This window comes from Cetorhinus maximus, chromosome 15 (genome assembly GCF_964194155.1).
Source record: "Cetorhinus maximus chromosome 15, sCetMax3.hap1.1, whole genome shotgun sequence".
NCBI lineage: Eukaryota > Metazoa > Chordata > Chondrichthyes > Lamniformes > Cetorhinidae > Cetorhinus > Cetorhinus maximus.
The window spans coordinates 49,382,007-49,405,037 of NC_135893.1; the positions used below are offsets into that span (position 1 = coordinate 49,382,007).

The window sequence follows — 23,031 nt, forward strand, 5'->3', positions numbered from 1 at the left end:
AAACCCCAAATCGTTACCATCTAGAAGGACAAGGACAGCAGACACATGGGAACACCACCACCTGGAAGTTCCCCTCCAAGTCACTCACCATCCTGACTTGGAAACATTTCGTCATTCCTTCACTGTCGCTGGGTCAAAATCCTGGAACTCCCTTCCTAACAGCACTGTGGGTGTACCTACACCACATGGACTGCAGCGGTTCAAGAAGGCAGCTCACCACCACCTTCTCAAGGGCAATTAGGGATGGGCAATAAATGCTGGCCTAGCCAGCAAAGCCCACATCCCATGAAAGAAAAAAATCTTATTATAAATGCGACTCCATTCACACCCCCTCAGTCTGCGGTTGCCTGTTTCCACACTGTTAATTACCTCTTACTGTACTTCTGGTATCCTGCATCTTCCTAGTTTAAATGGTTCTTAATTGCTGCCTCAATGCTCATCACGTGTCACTTTGTCCAGGCTTAACCCATTACCACTGTCAGCTGTCCATTTTATTCTGGAAAGATTCCAAGTTTACATGAATCTTCCTACTGTGCGCCAGTGAGTTTGCGATTTCTGTCTTGTTCCAGCAACAAGTGCGCCTTTTGCTCACTGCCGTCGGGAGTAGGTTAGCAGAAATACTTTACAATCAGAAATGTACAATATTGTCACTATTTACTGGAAATGAGAAATTAAATTGAGTGAAAAGCAAATAATCTTTGCGACGTCACCACTTCCAGGATGGTTTGAAGTCAGATGATGTTGGGGGGGGGGGGTGAGTCACAGCGAGAGGCTGGATTGACCTCACTCTTTAGTGTACACGGACGAAGCGCATTTTAAGGTATAGGGGCTGTTGATTTCCATGTACTTTTAAAATGGTAAGGTTCGTCCATTTGGGGATTGATGAGGCATTAAAAAGCGTCAAAAGGATAACTGAGTGGGTCAGAATATTGTGGTCGCTGGTAAGAGTTGAGTGAATGTTGCAAACCGTTCTGCTGGAAGGGTAAATGTTTTGAGGCTCGTCTGTGTGAGTATATTAATGGGGAAAGGGCAGCTTTGAGCTAGTTTTTTTGTGTTCACACGTCCACAGCTAACTGAAAGTCTCTAAATAATAAAGCTGATAGTTTTCCATTATAGTATTTACCGGACTATAAAGTGCGCCAGGATTTAAAAATGATCTACCTAGCGGAATCAAGTCAGTGCATATAATTGTTTAATGTTTACATTGCTTTTGTTCCGTAACGAACAATGTTTTGTATTCAGTTGGCATTTTTCTTTACCAATTATTCCTTCACCAATACTCCTGGAGTTCCACCTTCCCAGTGTGGCCAGTACCACAGTCTTTTCCAAGCTTTACTGTTCCCTCCCTCCCTCCTGGGATCTTGGTTCTGGTGTGCATATTTAGCACATTCATTTCCATAAATCTGTTAAACCAAAATGTTGTCCTGGCAACATCTAACCTACCTTAGGAAGTGTCAAACAGAGTAGCAGTTCTTTTTCTTGTGCTCTCCTTTTTGGCAGAATCTACAAGTAATTTAACAACAACTTGTTAAGTCATGTGTCATTGTTAAACAACATATGCAGGTAACTAGTTTTACTTTGAAAAGTAGTTTCAAAAGTAGTTTAAGCACGGCATGTTTGCCTTTCTTAATTTAAACATCCCTGTCGGAGTAAAAGTTACAGCTCCTGCTAAGCAAATGAGAAGCTAGTTAGGGTGAGGTAGTAAACAGGATCATTGCAAACTCTTAACTTTTAACACCAATTTCCCACTTCAATGTTGCTTAATCCAGATTGTGTAATATCAGATTATTGAGCAGTGGTGGGTTTTAGTGTGGAAATGATTTGTTGTTCAATTGGTTCAGCTTTTTTTTAGTGTGGAAATGACTTGGAACTATCTGCAAAGGTTTTTCTTTACAAGAATGTTTCTAATTTTGAGTATGTGTTCAGCACTGTTTTTCATAAAGGGACATTTTGTAGATCAAGCCTTGTGATCACAATATACCATTGGGAGGTTGGTATGTGTAGCAACATTGAATGCAAATTTTGTTGTTTTTTGTTTACACACTCATATTTTTAATGCAGTAAGGTGACTAAAAGCTTGGTCAAAAAAGATAGATTTTAAGGAACTGAAAGCACAGTCAGCAATGGTAGAATGATTAAAATTGGAGATATGCTGGAGTGCAAACCTTAGGGTTGGCGGGTAGGCCAGGAGCCCTGGCGGGCTTAAGAAAAAGCATGAAACCTCATCCATGGGCGGGATGAGGTTTCATGAGGGTTTTTAAATATTTAAAGGTTTGAGTAAAAGTGATGGACGTGTCCCAACTTGTGACAATGTCACATGAGGGGACATGTCAGGGAAATTTTTTAAACGTTTGTCTTAAAAGCTTTAATTTGGAGCTGATCTCCCTGAGGCAGCACTTAGCCTCAGGGAGATCTGTGCGCTCTTTCGCATGCATGCGGGTGGGAACCCCCCCTCCCCGACCTGCACAGGAGCACAAAGCGCTTCCTGGCGGACATCACACTTAAAATGGCGGGGCGCTGATCGGAGGTGCGCCTGCCTGTGCCTGCTCCTGCACTCTATTTTTCCTCTTCCCCCCTCTCCCCTCCCCTCCCCTCCCCTCGCCTCCTCAAACAGGGGGGAAAATTTTCCCCATGCCTTTTAGATAGGATATATTGGCTTTGCAAGGAGTGCAGTGCAGATTCGCCAGAATGTTACTGAGACTCCAAGGGTTAGATTGAGGAGAGATTAAATAAACTAGGCTTGCATTCCCTAGAATATAGAAGTTTAATTGAGATGTTTAGGATTTTGAAAGGTATTGCTAGGGTGGATAGATGCTGATGGGAGGCATATAAGACGAAACATAAAATCAGAAGGCCACTGGGGGAAGATGTTAGGAAACACTTTTATATACCTCGGGTGGTTGATGTATGGAATTTTCTCTCAAAACAATAGATGCTAAGTAGATTCGGTTGATAATTTAAAATCTAATACTCTTGGCTAACAAAAATGTGCCAAGAATTATGGAGCTAAAGTCATAGGATGGATGGGGTTAGAATATAGATCAGTCATTGAAAGGTGGAACAGGCTGAATGGCCTAATCCTGTCTGTGTTCCTAGTGAAGCCACTAAGTCATGTTCTCTTGATTTAGGAGACAATAAGAGGGTATTTTGCATATATAATGTCATTTGTAGATGTCGTTCTACACTTATTAATTCTTAAAAAATAAATAGTCGTATGTTTCTCAGTGCAATTATGTTTATAGTGAAGCAAGGTCATGACTTGAGTAAGAGCACAGCAGCTGCATACTAAAGTTTTATGCTGCTTATCAACAACAGACCTTTTGAACATGTCTAAAGACTTTGTTAGATTATCCAATTTTAGGAACGGACCTTTGCCATGTCCATTTAATTAAACTAAAGATGCATTTATGAAGTGCCTTTTGCATCATTGTGATAGCCAAAAGTGCGGCATTGAAATGCAGACACTAGACTAGGGCACTTGATGGCCTGTACCTGTTTACACAGTAAACCTGACATTCAATGGTGTTGGAGTTGGTCATCCTCTGCTCAAAGTACACTGCCTGCCATTTTGGTAAAGCCTCCTAAGTGTGCAGGGCATTTTATCTGAAATGGTTTGTTTGGCCATTTGGATGTGCAAATAGAGAACCCAATTGCTGTTTTGAGGACCCCTATACAAAGTTTCTTGTGAATGCTGTGGTCACTATTTTCAGGTTTGATTTCTGAAGTGGTTCTGTTGTGGAACATTTTTAAAAAACATTCTATGACATTCATACTGACAAATACCAAACCGGGATTGTCAGCTATCATTTGGGAAGTATCTTGTGGAACCTTCAAATTTCAATTGGATTAAAATGTTTAATTTGAGTTATAACATTCCTATTTGTGGCATTAATAACTAATTGAAAGGATTATGCTAGAAGTGAGTGGAAACTTCAGAACAACTTACAGATATTGTAAAATGATGTTGCCATATAATGTATGTATCTGTAATCTTGTACCTCCTTTGAAGATGTCAAAAATCAATGGATTCCACCAGTGTGCCACTGCACAAAAGTAAACTCATGGCTGACCCAAATAAGTTTGATAATTTAGTCATCTATTTAGTTAACTAATCGGCTATTTCCTGTGTGCTCAGAATTTCTATTGTATGTTGATGCCACAATCTTTTGAAGTTCACCAACAGTGTGCAATACTGTGCTAATTCCACTGAAGATGCCAGTTTTGGTTAGTAAGTGGGAAAAGTCTTGTAGTATAGTGTGTTCTGCCACCAGTGCTCTGCATTGGTTACAGTGTTTGTTGCTGTAATTATCTTTACAGCATGTGTCAGACTGCTCAACATTCTCTAATGTTATAAGAGAAAACAATCACTTGTTTTCTTATCTCTTGCATGGAATGAGTGAGAAGGATTGTGTGAGCATCTTTCAAGTTGCTAGGTGCAAAGTTAGTGTTGCTCTGCAAATACTCCCAGTGCTGTCTAGTTAAGATTTTCTGAACCTTGACACAGCTGAAACTGGAACTGCAAAGCCTAAAGAAAGGACTTGCATTTATATAGTGCCTTTCATGATCCTGGGTCATTCTAAAGCAAATGGAGTACTTTTGAAGGGTAGTCAACTGTTACAATGTAGGAAATACAGCAGTCAATTTTGCATGCAGCAATGAAATAATCTAGAAAAACTCAGCAGGTCTGGCAGCATCGGCGGAGAAGAAAAGAGTTGACGTTTCGAGTCCTCATGACCCTTCAGCAGAACTCACGATTTCCAGCATCCGCAGTAGTTTTTTGTTTTTATTAATGAAATAATCTGTTTGGTGAAGTGGGCGGAGGGATAATTATTATCTCAAGGAGAACTGTCTGCTCTTTGATGAATAGTGAAATTGGATCCTTTACATTCCCGCCGCATTCTGAGATCCACACTCAATGCCATGCGCCGCCATATGAACACACTCGACCTCTCCCTCCAGCAGCACCGCCGCACCCTTTTTCAAAGCTGCGCGTGCCCCCAGTTTCATTTTATTCTTCGTCTCATCTGACGCCTCAACAAGAAACTTTTTCTCTTTCTCTCAAGTGCTAAGGAACGCAAGCTCCAACAACTCATCGACACCAACACCCATCTGGGACCCTCCACCCCTGCTTGTCCCTCCGTCCCCACCCCATCTTCCAATCCCAGCCCCAGCCGTGTATTCACTATACCCCCTGGCCTTCCCCTCTCCGATGCTGAACGTTCAGTGCTCAGCAAAGGACTTAGTTTCATACCCTTACGCCCTCATCTCAATGAATTTCGGGCTCGGCACGATGCTGATCTCTTCCGCCGTCTTCGTCTCCGTGTTCACTTCTTTGGGCAGGAGTCCTCTCCTCGTTCAACGGATCCTTTTACCCACCTCCAATATTCTCCCTCCACCTGGACCCCTCCCTCTGGATTTTTACCTTCTCTTGATCTTTTCATTGAGAACTGTCGGCGTGACATTAGCCATCTCAATTTCTCTGCTCCTCTCACCCATTCTAATCTGTCTCTCTCTGAACTTACTGCACTCTGTTCTCTCAGGTCCAACCCCAACATTGTCATCAAACCCACTGACAAGGGTGGTGCTGTTGTTGTCTGGCGCACTGACCTCTACCTCGCGGAGGCTGAGCGTCAACTCGCAGACACTTCCTCCTACCTCTCCCTGGACCATGACCCCAACACTGAACATCAAGCCATTGTTTCCAGGACTGTCACTGACCTCATCTCCTCTGGAGATCTTCCTCCCACAGCTTCCAACCTGATAGTCGCCCAACCTCAGATGGCCCGCTTCCACCTCCTACCCAAAATCCACAAACAGAACTGCCCCGGCAGACTGATCGTGTCAGCCTGTTCCTGCCCCACGGAACTCATTTCTCGTTATCTTGACTCCCTTCTCTCTCCCCTTGTCCAGTCCCTTCCCACCTACATCCGTGATTCCTCTGACACCTTACGTCACATCAACAATTTCCAGTTCCCTGGCCCCAACCGCTTCCTCTTCACCATGGGTGTCCAATCCCTCTACACCTCCATCCCCCACCAGGATGGTCTGAGGGCCCTTAGCTTCTTCCTTGAACAGAGGCCCGAACAATCACCATCCACCAATACTCTCCTCCGTCTGGCTGAACTTGTTCTCACACTGAACAATTTCTCCTTTAACTCCTCTCACTTCCTCCAAATAAAAGGTGTGGCAATGGGTACCCGCATGGGCCCCAGCTATGCCTGTCTCTTTATGGGGTATGTGGAACATTCCTTGTTCCAGTCCTACTCCGGCCCCCTCCCACAACTCTTTCTCCGGTACATCGATGATTACTTTGGTGCAGCTTCATGCTCTCGTCTGGACCTGGAAAAATTTATTAATTTTGCTTCCAATCTCCACCCCTCCATCACTTTCACGTGGTCCATCTCTGACACTTCCCTTCCCTTCCTTGACCTCTCTGTCTCAATTTCTGATGATAGACTGTCCACCAATATCCATTACAAGCCTACCGACTCCCACAGCTACCTCGACTACAGCTCCTCACACCCCGCTTCCTGTAAGGACTCCATCCCATTCTCTCAGTTCCTTCACCTCCGTTGCATCTGTTCTGATGACGCTACCTTCAAAAACAGTTCCTCTGATACGTCCTCCTTCTTCCTTAACCAAGGTTTTCCACCCACGGTGGTTGCCAGGGCCCTCAACCGTGTCCGGCCCATCACCCGCGCATCCGCCCTCACGCCTTCTCCTCCCTCCCAGAAACATGATAGGGTCCCCCTTGTCCTCACTTATCACCCCACCAGCCTCCGCATTCAAAGGATCATCCTCTGCCATTTCCGCCAACTCCAGCATGATGCCACCACCAAACACATCTTCCCTTCACCCCCCCTGGCGGCATTCCATAGGGATCGTTCCCTCCGGGACACCCTGGTCCACTCCTCCATCACCCTCTACTCCTCAACCCCCACCTATGGCACCTCCCCATGCCCACGCAGAAGATGCAACACCTGCCCCTTCACTTCCTCTCTCCTCACCGTCCAAGGGCCCAAACACTCCTTTCAAGTGAAGCAGCATTTCACTTGCATTTCCCCTAACTTAGTCTACTGCATTCGTTGCTCCCAATGCGGTCTCCTCTACATTGGAGAGACCAAACGCAAACTGGGCGACTGCTTTGCAGAACACCTGCGGTCTGTCTGCAAGAAAGACCCAAACCTCCCTGCCGCTTGCCATTTTAACACTCCACCCTGTTCTCTTGCCCACATGTCTGTCCTTGGCTTGCTGCATTGTTCCAGTGAAGCCCAACGCAAACTGGAGGAACAGCACCTCATCTTCCGACTAGGCACTTTACAGCCTTCCGGGCTGAATATTGAATTCAACAACTTTAGATCTTAAACTCCCTCCCCCCATCCCCACCCCGTTTCTTCCCCCTCCCTCTTGTTTTTTTCAATAATTTATATAGATTTTTCTTTTCCCACCTATTTTCATTATTTTTAAATCTACAACTGTAATACCTTGTCAGTCTTTCCACCCCACCCCCACTAGAGCTGTACCTTGAGTGTCCTGCCATCCATTCTTAATTAGCACATTCTCTTAGATAATATCACCACCTTTTACACGTCTTTGTTCCTTTGTGACATCTTTTGATTATCTGCTCCTATCACTGCTTGCTTGTCCCTACAACCACCCCCTCCCCCGCCAACTTCTCCCCCCCCCCACTTTAAACCAGCTTATATTTCACCCCTCTCCTAACTATACTCAGTTCTGCTGAAGGGTCATGAGGACTCGAAATGTCAACTCTTTTCTTCTCCGCTGATGCTGCCAGACCTGCTGAGTTTTTCCAGGTAATTCTGTTTTTGTTTCGGATTTCCAGCATCCGCAGTAGTTTTTTGTTTTTGTCCTTTACTTTCGCTTGAGAGGGCAAACAAAACCTCCAGTTTAATACCTCATCTGTGCAGCACCGACATGTCAGTAGAGACTTGACTGAGTGAGGATGTTGCCACTCAACCAAGGCAGTGGTCATTGCTCACCTACTTCAATAACTGTTTGTTGCCTCACTGAAAACCTGCAGGTTACAGACACCCAGATTTACAGCAACCTTGAATGCACTATTTACTGTTTACATTGACTAGCTAAAGAAATTTGTTCAGGCCTCCAGGTGTCTTACGTTGTGTATGTTGTCAATTATATTTTCAAAACCATTCCGATAGAATCAATTACCAAAGCAATGGTTGAGCAATGCATAAAATTGGATGGCTACTGTCAATGATGTATCATTTAGGTTTCTAACCAGTGGTCCTGTACATTGCCAGTGTTGCCGGAAAATAACTTTCATGTGATCTACTCAAAGGTAAACTGCTCATTCTTATATACACTAGTACATTGTAAAGTTAGCGTATTCATGGTCAGTTACTGACGGCAATGATTCCTCCACAATTCCTGGCCGTGCCTCAGGTATGTCAGCCTGAGCTCTGGAATTCATTTCCTAAACCCCTCTACCTCTCTTTAAAGTACTTAAAACCTACCTCCACCTGTCCCTTTTTCTTCTTGTGTGGCTTTGTGTCAAATTATGTTTGATATTGCTCCTCGCGAGTATCTTGGGACATGGGTTAAAGGGACAAAGCCATAAAAGGTGTAAATGTGAATTGTTGTTCCCCTTGCTAGTGCATAGTTTAGTTGACTGTTAGTGAACTTGTAACATTTTATCCTTGATCGTGTGAGTTCACAATTAACTGCTGGTTCCTGGATGCATTTTATCATGAAACCATTGTTTTACAAATTTACAAAGCAGAGCAAGGTCCTTCATCCCATAATACCTGTGCCAGCTGTTGCTAGGGCAATCTAAACTGATGGTGCTGCATACTTGTTCCCCACACCTTGCCTTTAATATATTTATCCTATTGTCTCCTAAAAGGATTGGCAGAAAAGCAGAGATCAAGGTAAGAACAGTAAGTACCGCAGAAGCATCTTGTCAGAAGATGGTTATTGCTTTAGAAATCTGAACTAGAATAACAATGGCAAATAAATGCATTCACCAAACAACATAAAGAATTGCTCAACAGAGGAACAAGTAGAGATCTTAACGAAGATTGTGATTTGGAGTGTCTTGTATGGGGCTGAAATCTTGAGAAGCAGAGATCCAAACTTTTTTTTGAAAAAGAAAAGTTGTGAAATGTGGTTTTGGGGAAGGACAGAGCAAGTCTGTTGGAGAGAAACACGTGTAATGAGGTTCTTAGGATGATAGAGGAGGAAAGATTGTTGGTGAATATCAAGTAAAGGCAACAAGGTTGGATTAACCATGTTCTGAGGTATGAGAACTTGCTGAAGGAGGTGTTTGAAGGACGATAAGGGATGGAGACAAATAGAAAGAAAATGCTGGTGTAGGGCAACTTGAAATTGAAAATGGGTGGCTGCGATGAGCAACTGAAGAGGAAAGTGTGGAGAAATGAGCAGAAGAAAGGGCAGATCGCAACTAACCCCTCATCTCTTCTCACAACTACAATTCTACATAGATTTACAAGAATGTTGCCAGGGCTGTAAAATTGTAGCTATGAGGAAAGATTGGGTAGGCTAGGGTTGTTTTCCTTGGAACAGTGGGGGCTGAAGGATAACCCATTTGAGGGACCTAGATAGAGTAGAGAAGGATGCCATGTTTTCCCCTAGCAGACGGATCAATTATCAGGGTGCACAGATTTAAGGTGATTGGTAGAAGGATTAGAGGGGATATTAGGAAAATCTTTTTCACCCAGAGGGTGGTGATGTCTGGAATTTGCTGCTCGGGCTGGTGGTTGAGGCAGAAACCCTTAACTCATTTAAAAGGTTCCTGGATCTGCACTTGAAGTGCTGTAGGCTATGAACCAGGTGCTGGAAGATGGGATTAAAATGGGAGGCTAGTTGTTTTTTCTAAGCCAGCACAGACTGGATGTAGTGAATGGCCTCTTTGTGTTGTAACTTTTCCACAGTTTCTACCCCTTATTCTGGTGACCTTGCTCTTGCACTTCTCATAATGGGGAACTTGAATTGCACAGGGTGATCTGTGGGTTTAACCAATCATTTGTAGGCATGTCCTTCTCATTCTTAAAACCTCTTGTAATATGGTTAAAGAGGTCTGTGGATTTTTAACTTCTTCTAAGCTCTTTAAAGTTTGCATTAATAATGTCAACTATTTCCTCAATCTGTTCTAGGCTGAAGTTTAAAATGTTTGACACTCCAGAGTTCAGATAGTATTTAAAAAAACTTAGATTTTTACAAGTGGCAAAACAAGAGGTGCATTTTAACATCTAGATGGCTTGTGTTAATCTTACAAAGTAACAGAACAAGAAACCTTCAAAGCTACCAATGGCAACAAGAATTAAAAGCTACTGTAGCCAGTTTAAGTGAATGTTAAAATATTAACCGATTCATCTGAATTCTTGTGCAATTTGGTAAGTGAGCTAATTGTCTCGTGGTTATCCTTTAGCAAACTAGGCAACAGTTTGCCTCCGAGGTTTAATTTTTTAAAAAGTGTATAAAGTGGATTTTTATTTTTCAAACCATGTTCTTATTTTGTCATGTGGGTGCCTGGCAGATGTTAAAGGACTCTCCTGGGAGATGTAATGCACTCTGTTCCTAGCTTGAGCAGTGGGCTAACTAGCAAAATAAAAACTGAAAATGCTGAACTATTCAAGCCTGAAGAGGGAAACAAAGTTAATGCTTTAGGTTGTGATATTTTCATCAGAGATAATATAATGGATGTCTCAACTGCAGTCTTGCAACTGCCTGCCTTTGGAGATGGGGTCAGGAGAAATCGGTTATTGTTTGAAAGACACAAGAAGCATCTGTCCCACTTGTTTCAATTTTGTGTGGGGTTCTGACCAATGCTACCTTCAGCTTCAACGTATTTTTTTTTGAATATTGCTGTGAAGGGCAAAGAATTCTTTGGCACGTTCTCCTCAGTCGGCTGCGCGCCCGCCAAGCTGGAAATTTAAATGACGCACGGTGAAATTGGGACTCAGCCCGACATCACCCTGCGTCATTTTACGCGTTGGTGAGCGGGGCCCCCCTGCTCACCGACAGGAAAATTCTTCCCTGGGTGTCACTGGCAAGGCCAGTATTTGTGCCCATCCCTAATTGCCCTTGAACTGAGGCTTGCTAGGCCATTTCGGAGGGCAGCCAAGAGTCAACCATATTGCTGTGCATCTGGAGTCATATGTAGATCAGGCCAAGTAAGGACAGCAGATTTCCTTTCCAAAAGGGGCATTAGTGAACCAGATGGTTTCATGATCACCCTTACTAAGACTAGCTTTATATTCCTGATTTTTCTCAATTGAATTTAAATTCCACCAGCTACCATGGTAGGATTTGAACCAGTGTCCCTAGGGCATTAGCCTGGGCCTCTGGATTACTAGCCCGGTGACATTACCACTATGCCACCATCTCACCATGAGGTAGGCCCTTGTCTACACAAAGCCCCTCCAGAAAGGTCATTGAATTCACTGCAGTTACTTTTGCCAAAGCCCCTTGCATGAAAATTTGAATTAAGCAATTGTGTGAGCACAAGGAATATGGCATTTGAATCTTATCTAGAACAGCAAGTTTGTTGGTACCTTTCCTGTTTTTTTTCTCCACTCTGTGGAAGGCAGATGTCTGTTCCAATACTGAGAATATGGTGTGGTATCATAGCTGTTAATAGTGTGTATCCAGTTACCAATCACTCATAAGAGATGGGGTAAACATGTTGTGGATTCATTTATTAAGTCTAGGCACACAAGGGTGAATATGCGTGGATAGGAAGCTTAAAGACATCAGCAGAGCCGTGTGTGTGTATGCTCTGCTTAAAAGCAAAAGTGAAGCTAAGACTTGATCGCATGACACGCTTCCCTTCTAGACCTTTGTATACTATAGTTCTATAATCTGGCTGTCAAAGGATCAAATCTACACTTACAAGTCATCTAATGACACCGCTGCAAGAGGTTATTTTGATCAAGCATAGTTCTTAATTTAACGTGAGATTTCTGATGTGGTACCTGTCTACAGGTTAAAGGGTATCTGCTAGAAGTAAATACTGATCCATTGTAAAACCCAAAGCCCCCTGAATTGCATTTATCTTCATGTGTAGTAGTTGCTCATCCTTTTTGGAATTCTGGGATGACTTGCATGCAGATATCTGTATTCAGCTGTCAAAACCAGATTAACACAGGAAACACATTTATATTTATATTGTTGAAAACTGTATTCTTGGTGAAAAATATTTTTATTTTGTTGTGGTTGTCTTTCTGGAAATATTCAAATGATTCCCATTGTTTGTGACTGTTGAGTCTCATCCTGTAAATGAGCAACTTTGAAAGGTAATAGATTACTTCCATAGTTTATTTCATTTATGGGAACTGGAAGATCTTTTCTAAATTAAATTAATGGAGCAATGCCTCAGGAAGTGGCTTTCTAGCCTTTTTTTGAGCTAGTAGCTGATACTGAAGGCCTTTTTATTTTGTTTGCGCTACCAAGACAGGTAGCTCGAGTCAGACCCACCTTGGTTTAAAAAGTGCCTGATACATGCAACTTTTGCCCCAGTGGGGCAGGTGTACAATGGCTTCCTCTGCTCCCCAGTTCATAATTGAAAGATTGACACAACATAATTTAGAGTTTTTAAAAAAATCTTTTGTAGAAAATCAATTTAAAGCACCGTAGTCTAGGCATTTTATCATTCTTGAACTAGAGAAGATTGTTCCTCTTTTATATTTCACACTCATTGCACTGTCCACAGAATTGGTCCTTCTAGCAAACAGTCCACAGTTGCTTCCAGTGGGTTCCCATATACCTGTTCCACCTAAATAGTAACTTCAAGTGGCCACCTTCAGGTTCTTGCCTTAGTAGATTTGGGGAACTCTGAAAACTACCAGCAGTAAAGCCTAAAAACAAAAAACTACTGCGGATGCTGGAAATCCAAAACAAAAACAGAATTACCTGGAAAAACTCAGCAGGTATGGCAGCATCGGCGGAGAAGAAAAGCGTTGACGTTTTGAGTCCTCATGACCCTTCAACAGGACTGAGTAAAATTAGGAGAGGGGTGAAATATAAGCTGGTTTAAGGTGGGAGGTGGGGTGGGGGGGGAGAGAAGTTGGGGGGTGGGGGTGGTTGGTTGTAGGGACAAGCAAGCAGTGATAGGAGCAGATAATCAAAAGATGTCACAGACAAAGGAACAAAGACGTGTTGAAGGTGGTGATATTATCTAAAAGAATGTGCTAATTAAGAATGGATGGCAGGACACTCAAGGTACAGCTCTAGTGGGGGTGGGGTGGAAAGACTGACAGGGCATTACAGGTATAGATTTAAAAATAATGGAAATAGGTGGGAAAATAAAAATCTATATAAATTATTGGAAAAAACAAAAAGCAAAGCCTGTTTTGATGTTTCTTCTCCCTCTGGCCAATCCAGGAGAAATCTCCCAGAATCCTTAGATGGCTGTGGGGTGCATCCTTTTTAATTAGAGACCATCTCCCTCTCACATCCAACTGTGGTAGCTCAGAAAGTCAAGCAGCCCCTTCTTTCTGACCACAAAGGTGATGTATATCTTTGATCTTCATTGATTTGTAGGGAAGTCTGTAACCTGATCTCAAAAGATGGCTTCCCTCCTTGCACCATGACAAAGTGAAACGCATTAACTACTCTTGATCCCAACCCTCCTTAAAAGTAAATGAATGGCTTACTGCACAACAATTTGCAACTCAATATCTTTTCTGGGACTTTGGAAGACTGTGGGCTGAATTTTTTTTTTATTCCAGACCTGGGAGCGTAGAGTTGGGGAAAATTTGGAGTCTTCAGATTTTCATTCCAGGGCTGGAGACAGGACTTCCAGACTTGGGGTTCTGTTGCCATTTTTGGTTAAGCTGGAGACCCTCTCCGTTGCAGCGGAGGTTTGGGCCTTGCAGTCTACCCGTTGTGAACTCCAGGCTGTTGCCGAGCGTAAATACCTTGCACCTTCTCAGCAAAGCAGTCTGTCTGTCTTTGATCTCTAACAACAGAACATCCAGGCTTGTTGCCAGGCAGACTCGGGATAGGTCATACCACCCACTTCATTTACCCTAAATTTCAAGATATTGGGCCAAAACTTCCGAGGAGTGGCGAACAATGTCGGATTGCCTCTCCACTCCTATTTCTTTTAAACTTTCTACCGGAGCTCCGTATTTCTGGTCTGGACTTCCAAACCGGGACTGTTCAGAAATGCAGGCCATACATGTTCTGGGAGTCCTTTTGTAGGGCAGCATTTTTGGGGGAAGATGAGCCACACCCACTTTTTATGGCACTAGCTGCTGTACTTTGGTAAGTCTTCATTCACTAACACGGTGAAAAGCTTTGGGATATTTAAATAACTTTTCACTCGGGATGAGTGGGTGGGTGGGGCGGTTGGAGGTGCGATGGTTAGTGTGAGTAATTATGTATAGTTACCCAGGAGTTAAAACTCTTTTCACTCTAACCGTTCCTGGGCGAGTATTCTGGTGAGTTGGAACCTTCCGTAATCTTCGACTCTAACTCCAAGTCAGGGACTTTCGAAGGCCAGAGGCAGGGGAGTTGCCCATCAGAAGTCCAAACTTCCCGGGTAATTCCCATATAGTCAGTGCATCAGGAATTCCAAGGGGTCCTGTAGTGCATCCTGAGGGTGGAGGGTGGGTGGTTGCAGGGAATGCCTGGTGTACAAACTTTGGAGATTGGAAATTCTGGACCATAATAAGTCAGCAGCGATGCCTGAAGGACTGTGCTCCGACCTTTTTGCACTCTTGCAGCCGATCCTGGCTGCGAGAACAATTGGGTCAGTGCAGCCGCTCAAAGGGAAGGTTGGAGAGTGCAGGGAAGCAGCACGGAGCACACCCGCTTAACCACATTGAAACGGGTAGCTGAATGCAGCAGTTCAAATGGCGTGAGTAGTCGGGTGGCGGTTTGAGTTACACTGTTAATCACCAGAGATTAAACTGTGTAACATTTCTAGGGCAAGTAGCAAGTATGTAGCCCAAGACTCTGACACTGGAGATCATCATAGCAAACTTGCACATTGTATCCCAGGCAGAGCAAAAATCAGCCCATCAGCAGTTTAAACTTCCTGGGCAATTTCAGTGCTTGCATCAGGACGTCCGCAGGGTCCTGATGTACACAGACTTATCTGGGTTTTGCCACTCTGAATCTTAGAAAATTTGAGCCAAGATGTTTTGAGACAGTCTTTTAAACCTCAATGCTAATGGTGTATTGAGTTGGCATGGACAGTATGAGGGGCATGACTTGACACAGAGTTGGAGTGGAGGAGGCATGGGTAAGACTTTTTTGAATTTGCTTTTTCAAAAAGTTCTGGAATCCGGATTATGGCTCATGACTCCCCGAGGGGCTGTGAACCATGAGTCATGGAGAAACTGGGCTGACTCCACGAAACTTGGTTGATGGGGGTGGGGGGAGTGGTGTGCTAAGCGATACCTGTCTCCATGATGGAGCTGTCTAGGTCAAGAACGGAGGGTGTGGCCTCACTACCCATACCTGTATTCCTCACCAATGGAAATTGATGCTGAGAATGGGAGCAGTAATCCCGGAATTGGATCCCACCACCACTTTTAAATTACTCCGCAGTCGTTCCTACTCGTAAGAACATAAGAACGTGGAACAGGAGTAGACCATTCGGCCCCTCAAGCCTTCTCCGCCATTCAATAAGATCATGACTGATCATCTTGTGTTTCAATTTCCACATTCCCATCTAACCCCAATAACCTTAGATTCTTGTTAACCACATTCCCATCTAACCCCAATAACCTTAGATTCTTGTTAACCACATTCCCATCTAACCCCAATAACCTTAGATTCTTGTTAAGTAAGGGAATCAATGACCCCACCTCCGCCAGGCAGAGTTCCAAAGTCTCACCACCCTCTGAGAAAAAATTTCTCCTAATCTCTGTCCTAAAAGGGTGACCCCTAATTTTAAAACAGTGCCCCCTAGTTCTGGACTCACCCACAAGAGGAAACATCCTTTCAATGTCTACCTTGTCAAGGCTATTCAGGATCTTGTATACTTCACTCAAATCACCCCTCACTCTTCTAAACTCCGGTGGTAACAAGCCCAGTCTGTCCAACCTCTCCTCATAAGACAACCCACTCATTCCAGGTAGCAATCTAGTAAACCTCCTTTGAACTGCCTCCAACGCATTTACATCCTTCCTTAATTAAGGAGACCAAAACTGCACACAATATTCGAGGTGCTGTCTCACCAATGCCCTGTGTAACTGAAGCATAACATCCTTACTTTTATGTTCAATCCCTCTTGTAATAAAGGATAGCATTCCATTAGCTTTAATTACTTGCTGCACCTGCATACTAATTTCTTGTGACTCGTACTAGAACACCTAGAACTCGACTAAAATCTGAAACTGTGGTCACATGCAAATTCTAAATCTGTAAATATCCAGGTGCCTCTACCTGAGTGTTGATTTCCAGCTTCTATTCTGGTGTTGTTTGCTAATCTCGGGAGACATTCTCATGTCCCTAAGCAATGGAGAAACAAAAACTCCAATCAAAATTTCCAAATCCAAACTCACTTTTTAGGCTAACGATGTTTCAGCAGCAAATTGCTTTGGGTATTTCCATTGCTGTGCTGCTGAACCAGATTTTTTTTTTCTGTTACCATGCTTAAGTGTAATTATAGCTTTATATTTATATAAACTGATATGATCAAAATGATAAAACATGCTTTTGTGAAAGGGAAATTGTGTATGACTAATTTTATTGGAGTTCTTTGAGGAAGAAACAACAAGCAAGGTGGATAAAGGGGAACCTGTAGATGTGGTGTACTTAGATTTCCAAAAGGGCATTCAACAAGGTGCCATGTCAAAGGTTACTGCGCAAGATAGGAGCTCCTGGTTGGTGGGGTGGGGGCTAACATTAGCATGGTTAGCTAACAGAAAGCAGGAGAGTAGGGATAAATGGGTCTTGTTCAGGTTGGCAAGATGTAACCAATGGAGTGCCACAGGGATCAGTGTGGGGCCTCAACTATTAACAATCTACTCAATATCAATGACTTGGATGATTGGACTGAATGTATAGTTGCTATATTTGCTGATGATGCAAATTATAGATAGAAAAGTAAGCTGTGCAGGGGACATGAGTTTACAAAGGAATATAATAGGTTAAGCGACTGGCCAAAAATTTGGCACGTGGCATATAGTGTCAGGAACATGTGAACTTGCCCACTTGGCAGGAAGAATAGAAAAGCATTATACTATTTAAATGGGGAGAGAGATTGCAGAACTCTGTGGTACAGGGGGATTTGGGTGTCCTGGTACATGAATCAGGGAAAGTTAGTATGCAGGAACAGCAAGTGATTAGGAAGGCAAATAGAATGCTGTCATTTATTGAAAGGGGAGTGGGATATAAAAATAGGAAAGTGTTGCTACAGTTGTACAGGGTGTTACTGAGACCACATCTGCAGTACTGTGTGCAACTTGGGGTCTTTTTAAAGGATGTCATTGCATTAGAAGAAGTTCAGAGAAGATTCACTCAACTGATTCCTGGGATGAACAGGTTTATCTTACTAGGAAGGTTAGACAGGTTGGGCCAGTATCCATTGGCGTTTAGAAGAATGAGAGGTGATCTTATAGAAACATGTAAGGTCCTGAGGGGATTTGACATGGTGGATATCACGAGGATGATTCCCCTTGAGGGAGGCTAGAATTAGGGGACACAGTTATGGGTAAAAATTATGGGTTTCTCATTTAAGACTAAGATGAAAGGAAATGTTTTCTTTTGGTCGTGCTTCTGTGGCATTCTCTTACCAAGAGAGCAGTGGAGGCAGGGTCATTGAATATATTCAAGGCGAAGTTAAATTGATTGACAAGGGAGTCAAGGATTATAGGGGACAAACAGGAAAGGTGGAGTGAGACCACAATCGGATCAGCCATGATCTCATCGAATGGCAGAGCAAGCTCGAGGGGCCAAATGGCCTGCTCCTAATTCTTCTTCTGTTCTTGAAGAATAGAGCAGCATATGGGTGGGGGGGGGGGGGAAATGGAGCACTGTTCCACAGTTTGATTAGCCTGTTGCAGGAAGAAGTGAAGACAGAATGAGTTATATGGCTTTGTAGTACTGAGGTCCTAGGAAAGAGTGAGTTAGAATAGGACAATGAATGTTTAATTTCAACACTGAGACGAGATAGCAAGTAGGACATTCTTCTCTTATCTGTTTGGAGCTTGGGAGGAAGGAGGCGGAGTTTTCAGGAGCAATTGGAACATTTTACTAGAATGTTTAAATCATGTTTTCTATTGACAACAAGCCTTTTTATTTTATGTAAAATCCTGTTTTGGAACTATTTCAGACATGTCTTTAGTCCTGGGTTTTGTGAGTCGAGGTGGAAATTTTTTACATGAAGGAAAAAACCCAGTTTCTCTGAGACCATAAAATAAAAGCAAGATACTGTAGGTCTGAAATAAAAGTGCTGGAAAAACTCAGCAGCTCTGGCAGCAGCTTGTAACGAGTCATTTCTGCCTCTCCAGCTCAGAGTCCATGAGTTTTATGCTGTTGAAAAGGGTGGGTCAGGTGGAGCAAAAAGGGAAGGTCAGGGATAGTTTAGAGGGCAGGGGAGTGGGTTAAATTTCAAAGATGTCATGGAACAAAAGACAGAGCGGAAATGGTGGTGGTGGTAGTAAAGGAACAAAGCATTGGTCCAGAGGAGGTGTTAATAGCAGAATAAAGGTCAGTACTGCCTGAAAGCAAAACATGAGAACAAAATACAGACTGACACTTAGGATAGTTTTGGGCTGGGGGTGGTGGTGAAATACAAAATGGAGGACAGAATTCATGATTTCAAGCTGTTGTACTCCATGTTGAGTCCAGAAGGCTGTAAAGTGCCTAACTGGAAGATGAGGTGCTGTTCCTCCAGTTTGTGTTTGGCTTCACTGGAACATTGCAGCAGGCTGAGAAATGTGAGTGTGAGAACAAGATGGCAATTTAAAATAGCAAGTGACTGGAAGGTCAGGGCCATGCATGCAGACTGAGTGGAGGTGTTCCACGAAGTGGTCACCCAGTTTGTGTATGGCCTCCCTAATGTGAGGAGCCTGCAGTGAGCACAATAGACTAAGTTGAAACAAGTAGAAGTAAATTGCTGCTTCATCTGGAAGGAGTGTTTAGGGCCTTGGACAGTGAGGAGGGAGGAGATAAAGGGGCAGGTGTAACACCTTCTGCAATTGCATGGGAAGGGGATGAGGTGTTGGGGGTGATTGAGTAGACTAGGGTGTCATGGAGGGTACAGTCCCTTCAGAATGCTGACATGGGAGGCGAGGGGAAGGTGTCTGGAGTTGGCGGAGGATAATTCTTTGAATGTACAGGTTGGTGGAGTGGAAAGTGAGGTCCCCTGTCAGGATCCGGGAAGGGAGGGCAAAAATGCAGGAAAGGGTTTGACAGTGTTTGAGGACCCTGTCAACCACAGTGGGGTAGGAATCCTCTGAGGGGAAAATAAAAGACATGGTGGAAGTACTGTTGTGGAAGGTAACATCATTGAGACAGATGCAACAGAAAAACTGGGAGAATGGAATGGAGTCGTTTCGAGAAGCAGGGTGTTAAGAGGTGTAGTTTAGGTAGCTGTGGGAGTTGGTGGACTTATAATGAATATTAGTGGACAGTCCATCCCTGGAAATAGACAGAAGTCAGGGAAGGAAGTGTTGGAGATGGACCATGTGAAGGTGAGAGAAGGGTGGAAATTAATGAACTTTTCCAGTTCTGAATGAGAGCAGGAAGCAGCAACAATATCGTCATCAATGTACCAGAAAAGAGTTGTAGAGGGGGCCTGAGTAGGACTGGAATAAGGAATGCTCCAGACACCCTACAAAAAGATGGGTATAATTAGGGCTCATGTGGATACCCATAGCCACACCCTTTAGTTAGAGAAAACGGCTTCTCCACAGCTTTTGCAATGGATAAAGTGTGGAGTTCAGTCACTTACTGCCTTGTCTTCATCTTCCCTGATCTCAGTAAGAGACTCCAGGGTGCTGATATCAGAGCCAGTAGCTCTAGGTTGTATTTTGTGAAAGATATGAGAATTGGGTTAGAGATGTGAAAGAGCAATAACTTCTAAACCCTGGAAAGAAAGTTTGCTCTTGGCTTCTCATTTGGATCATTAACACCATTTTCTGCTGAGAACATTGGATTAATGGCTTTTGTTAATAAAGGTTACTTCACCATGAGTCTAGTGAATAACTACTGACAGAAGGTGGGGGAATGACACTAGCTTGGTTGCTCATGGATCCTAGTTATTCCTGTCGTCTGTTTTCAGGGTATGTAGAATATTTCTTCTTCCAGTCCTACTTGGGGGGGCCCCCCCTGCAACTCTCTTCTGGTACATTGACAGTACTGGTGCAGGCACGATGGGCCAATTGGCCTTTTGTGCTGACTGGGCCCATTGGTCCAATAAACTATGAATTTAAAAGGTTCCCATGGTGACTAATTCCTGAATTTGAATACAGGATGGAAATCTTGCTGCAGTGGTACATCTGAGTGTCCATTCCATGATTTAACTGTGTTCTCTCTCTCTACCAGCATACTAGAAAAATATTATAGCTTCAGTTTATACCCAATGTTATTTTTCCAGTAGTTACTGAACTAGACCATGTACAAATTTCCATTCATCAGCCAGGAGTGCCTGAGCTCCTCTTCTGCTGATGATGCAGAATTTACCAGATGAAGCTTTGTGGGCATAAACTTTTGCTATGGAGACACAGCACCAATGCATCTTTGTCACAATACAAACGTTACATTTGTTTTCAGGATGGTATTACCATAACATTGAGTAAAGGAAGTCGTTCATCATGGGGACTTCCATGACTTTCATCAAAGCGCTTTGTCGCCAATGATGTGCTTTTGAATTGTAGTCACTGCTGTAATGTAGGGAGAAGTGGCAGCCAATTTGCATATTGCTGTGCACCATAAACAGTAAATAAGTAATCTGTGTTAGTGATGTTGAGTTAAGCATTAACCAGGACACCCAGGAACCAACCTGCTCTTCAAATAGTGCCATGGGAATTTTTTTTTAAATCCAAATGAGAGGGCACATGGACCTTCAGTTTAATGCCTCTTTTGAAAAATGGCACCTCCAACACCTCTCGCTCTCTGTACTGCACCTGGATATGTGCTCAATTCTCTGCTGTCAGACAACTGTCTGACTCTGTGCTGACAGTGAGACAAGGCTGACACTTGGGACAGTGTGATTTTTGCTGCAAATTTTTTTTTACAATCTCCTCATGTTGCTAATATTTAATTCGGTACTTTTGAATTTTTAGTCAATTATTTTGCACTACCTGGAGCAGAATGTAATGGGGCTTCATTTTGAAGTGAGCTACTGTGTCAGAAACCCACTTGAAATAATTTTTAATTTCCTTCCTTATGGCACTGGAACAGCAACCTTATCTTAAATTCCAATAATACCACAATAATTCTGGTATTTTACGGACTAGTGGCTGGAAACAAAAGCACCACAAAAACTGCCAGGTTAAAAATCTAATTGATTGACAAATATTAGACAGGACCTGCTCAGCCTGCCTTGTCCTGGTCTCCATTTAACTCTTAACCTCTTTGATCACTGATGGAAGTAGATGCGAAGATTGTTGTTAGCCAGGATCATAAACAGTCAACTTAGGAATTGACTTTGACAGCTTTTCAATGCAAGGAGACAATGTCACTCCATTATAAGAACAGTAAGGGAGAAGTTAGGATGTTATTGGCCTACTGGCCTAATATCACTGTAGCATCACTACAGACTGAGCTGGCCAAGTCCTAAAGGACATAACTGCTAGAGTGGGTCTGCAGCAGGTGGTGAGGGAAAAGCATAATTGACCTCGTCCTCACCAACCTGCCTGCTGCAGATGCATCTGCCCATGACAGTGTTGGCAGGAATGACCACCACACATTTCTTGTGGAGACAAAATCCAACCTGCACAATGAGGATACCCTCCATTGTGTTGTGTGGCACCACCGCTGTGCTAAATTGAATAGATTTCAAACAGATCTAGCAACTTGACACTGGGCATCTGAGGTGCTGTGGACCATCAGCAGCAGAATTGTACTCTACTGCCATCTGTAACCTCATGGTCTGGCATATCCCCCACTCTACCATTACCATCAAGCCAGGGATCAACTCTGGTTCAATAAAGAGTGCAGGGGGGGCATGCCAGGAGCAGCACCAGGCATACCTGAAAATGCAGGAGTCAACCTGGTGAAGCTGCAACACATGCTGTTTGGCACACAAGTAATCATAAACAGCAAGTGATAGACAGAGCTAAGTGATTCCACAACCAACGGATCAGATCTAAGCTCTGCAGTCCTGCCACATCCAGTTGCGAATGGTGGTGGACAATTAAACAACTCACTGAAGGAGGCGGCTCCACAAATATCCCCATCCTCAATGATGGAGGAGCCCAGCACATCAGTGCAAAAGATAAGGCTGAAGCATTCACAACAATCTTCAGCCGGAAGTGCCGAGTGGATGATCCATCTCAGCCTCCTCTGGAGGTCCCCAGCATCACAGATGCCAGTCTTCAACCAATTCAATTCATCCCACGTGATATCAAAAAATGGCTGAAGGCACTGGATATTGCAAAGGCTATGTGCCCTGACAATATTCTGGCAATAATACTGAAGACTTGTGCTCCAGAACTAGCCACACCCCTAGCCAAGTTGTTCCAGTACAGCTGCAACACTGGCATCTACCTGGCTATGTGGAAAATTGCCCAGGTATGTCCTGTACACAAAAAGCAGGACAAATCCAACCCGGCCAATTACCACCCCATCAGTCTACTCCATCAGTGAAGTGATGGAAGGGGTCATTAACAGTCCTATTGAGTTGCACTTGCTTAACAGCAACCTGTTCACTTGAGGCTCAGTTTGGGCTCTGCCAGGGTGACTCAGCTCCTGACCTTATTACAGCCTTGGTTCAAACATGGACAAAAAATCTGAACTCTAGGTGAGATGAGTGACTGCCCTTGACATCAAGGCAGCATTTGACCAAATGTGGCATCGGGGAACCCTAGCAAAACTGGAGACAATGGGGATCAGTTTGGGGGGGAGGGG

The 23,031-nt window shown here is 43.6% G+C and overlaps 1 protein-coding gene across 6 annotated transcripts in view; it reads left to right on the forward strand.

The window, feature by feature from the left end:
• The first annotated feature begins 491 nt into the window (after positions 1-491).
• The window catches only part of LOC144690659 (lipopolysaccharide-induced tumor necrosis factor-alpha factor homolog), a 94,624-nt gene continuing 72,084 nt past the window's right edge, over positions 492-23,031 (forward strand). Inside the window, exon 1 of one of the 6 annotated variants that reach the window (XM_078558379.1) lies at positions 492-607. The gene's annotated coding sequence lies outside the window, so the exon portion shown is untranslated. Of the gene's footprint in view, positions 608-712; positions 942-23,031 lie in introns of those variants that run through there. The other 5 variants (XM_078558376.1, XM_078558380.1, XM_078558377.1 and 2 more) reach the window with 5 other exon arrangements.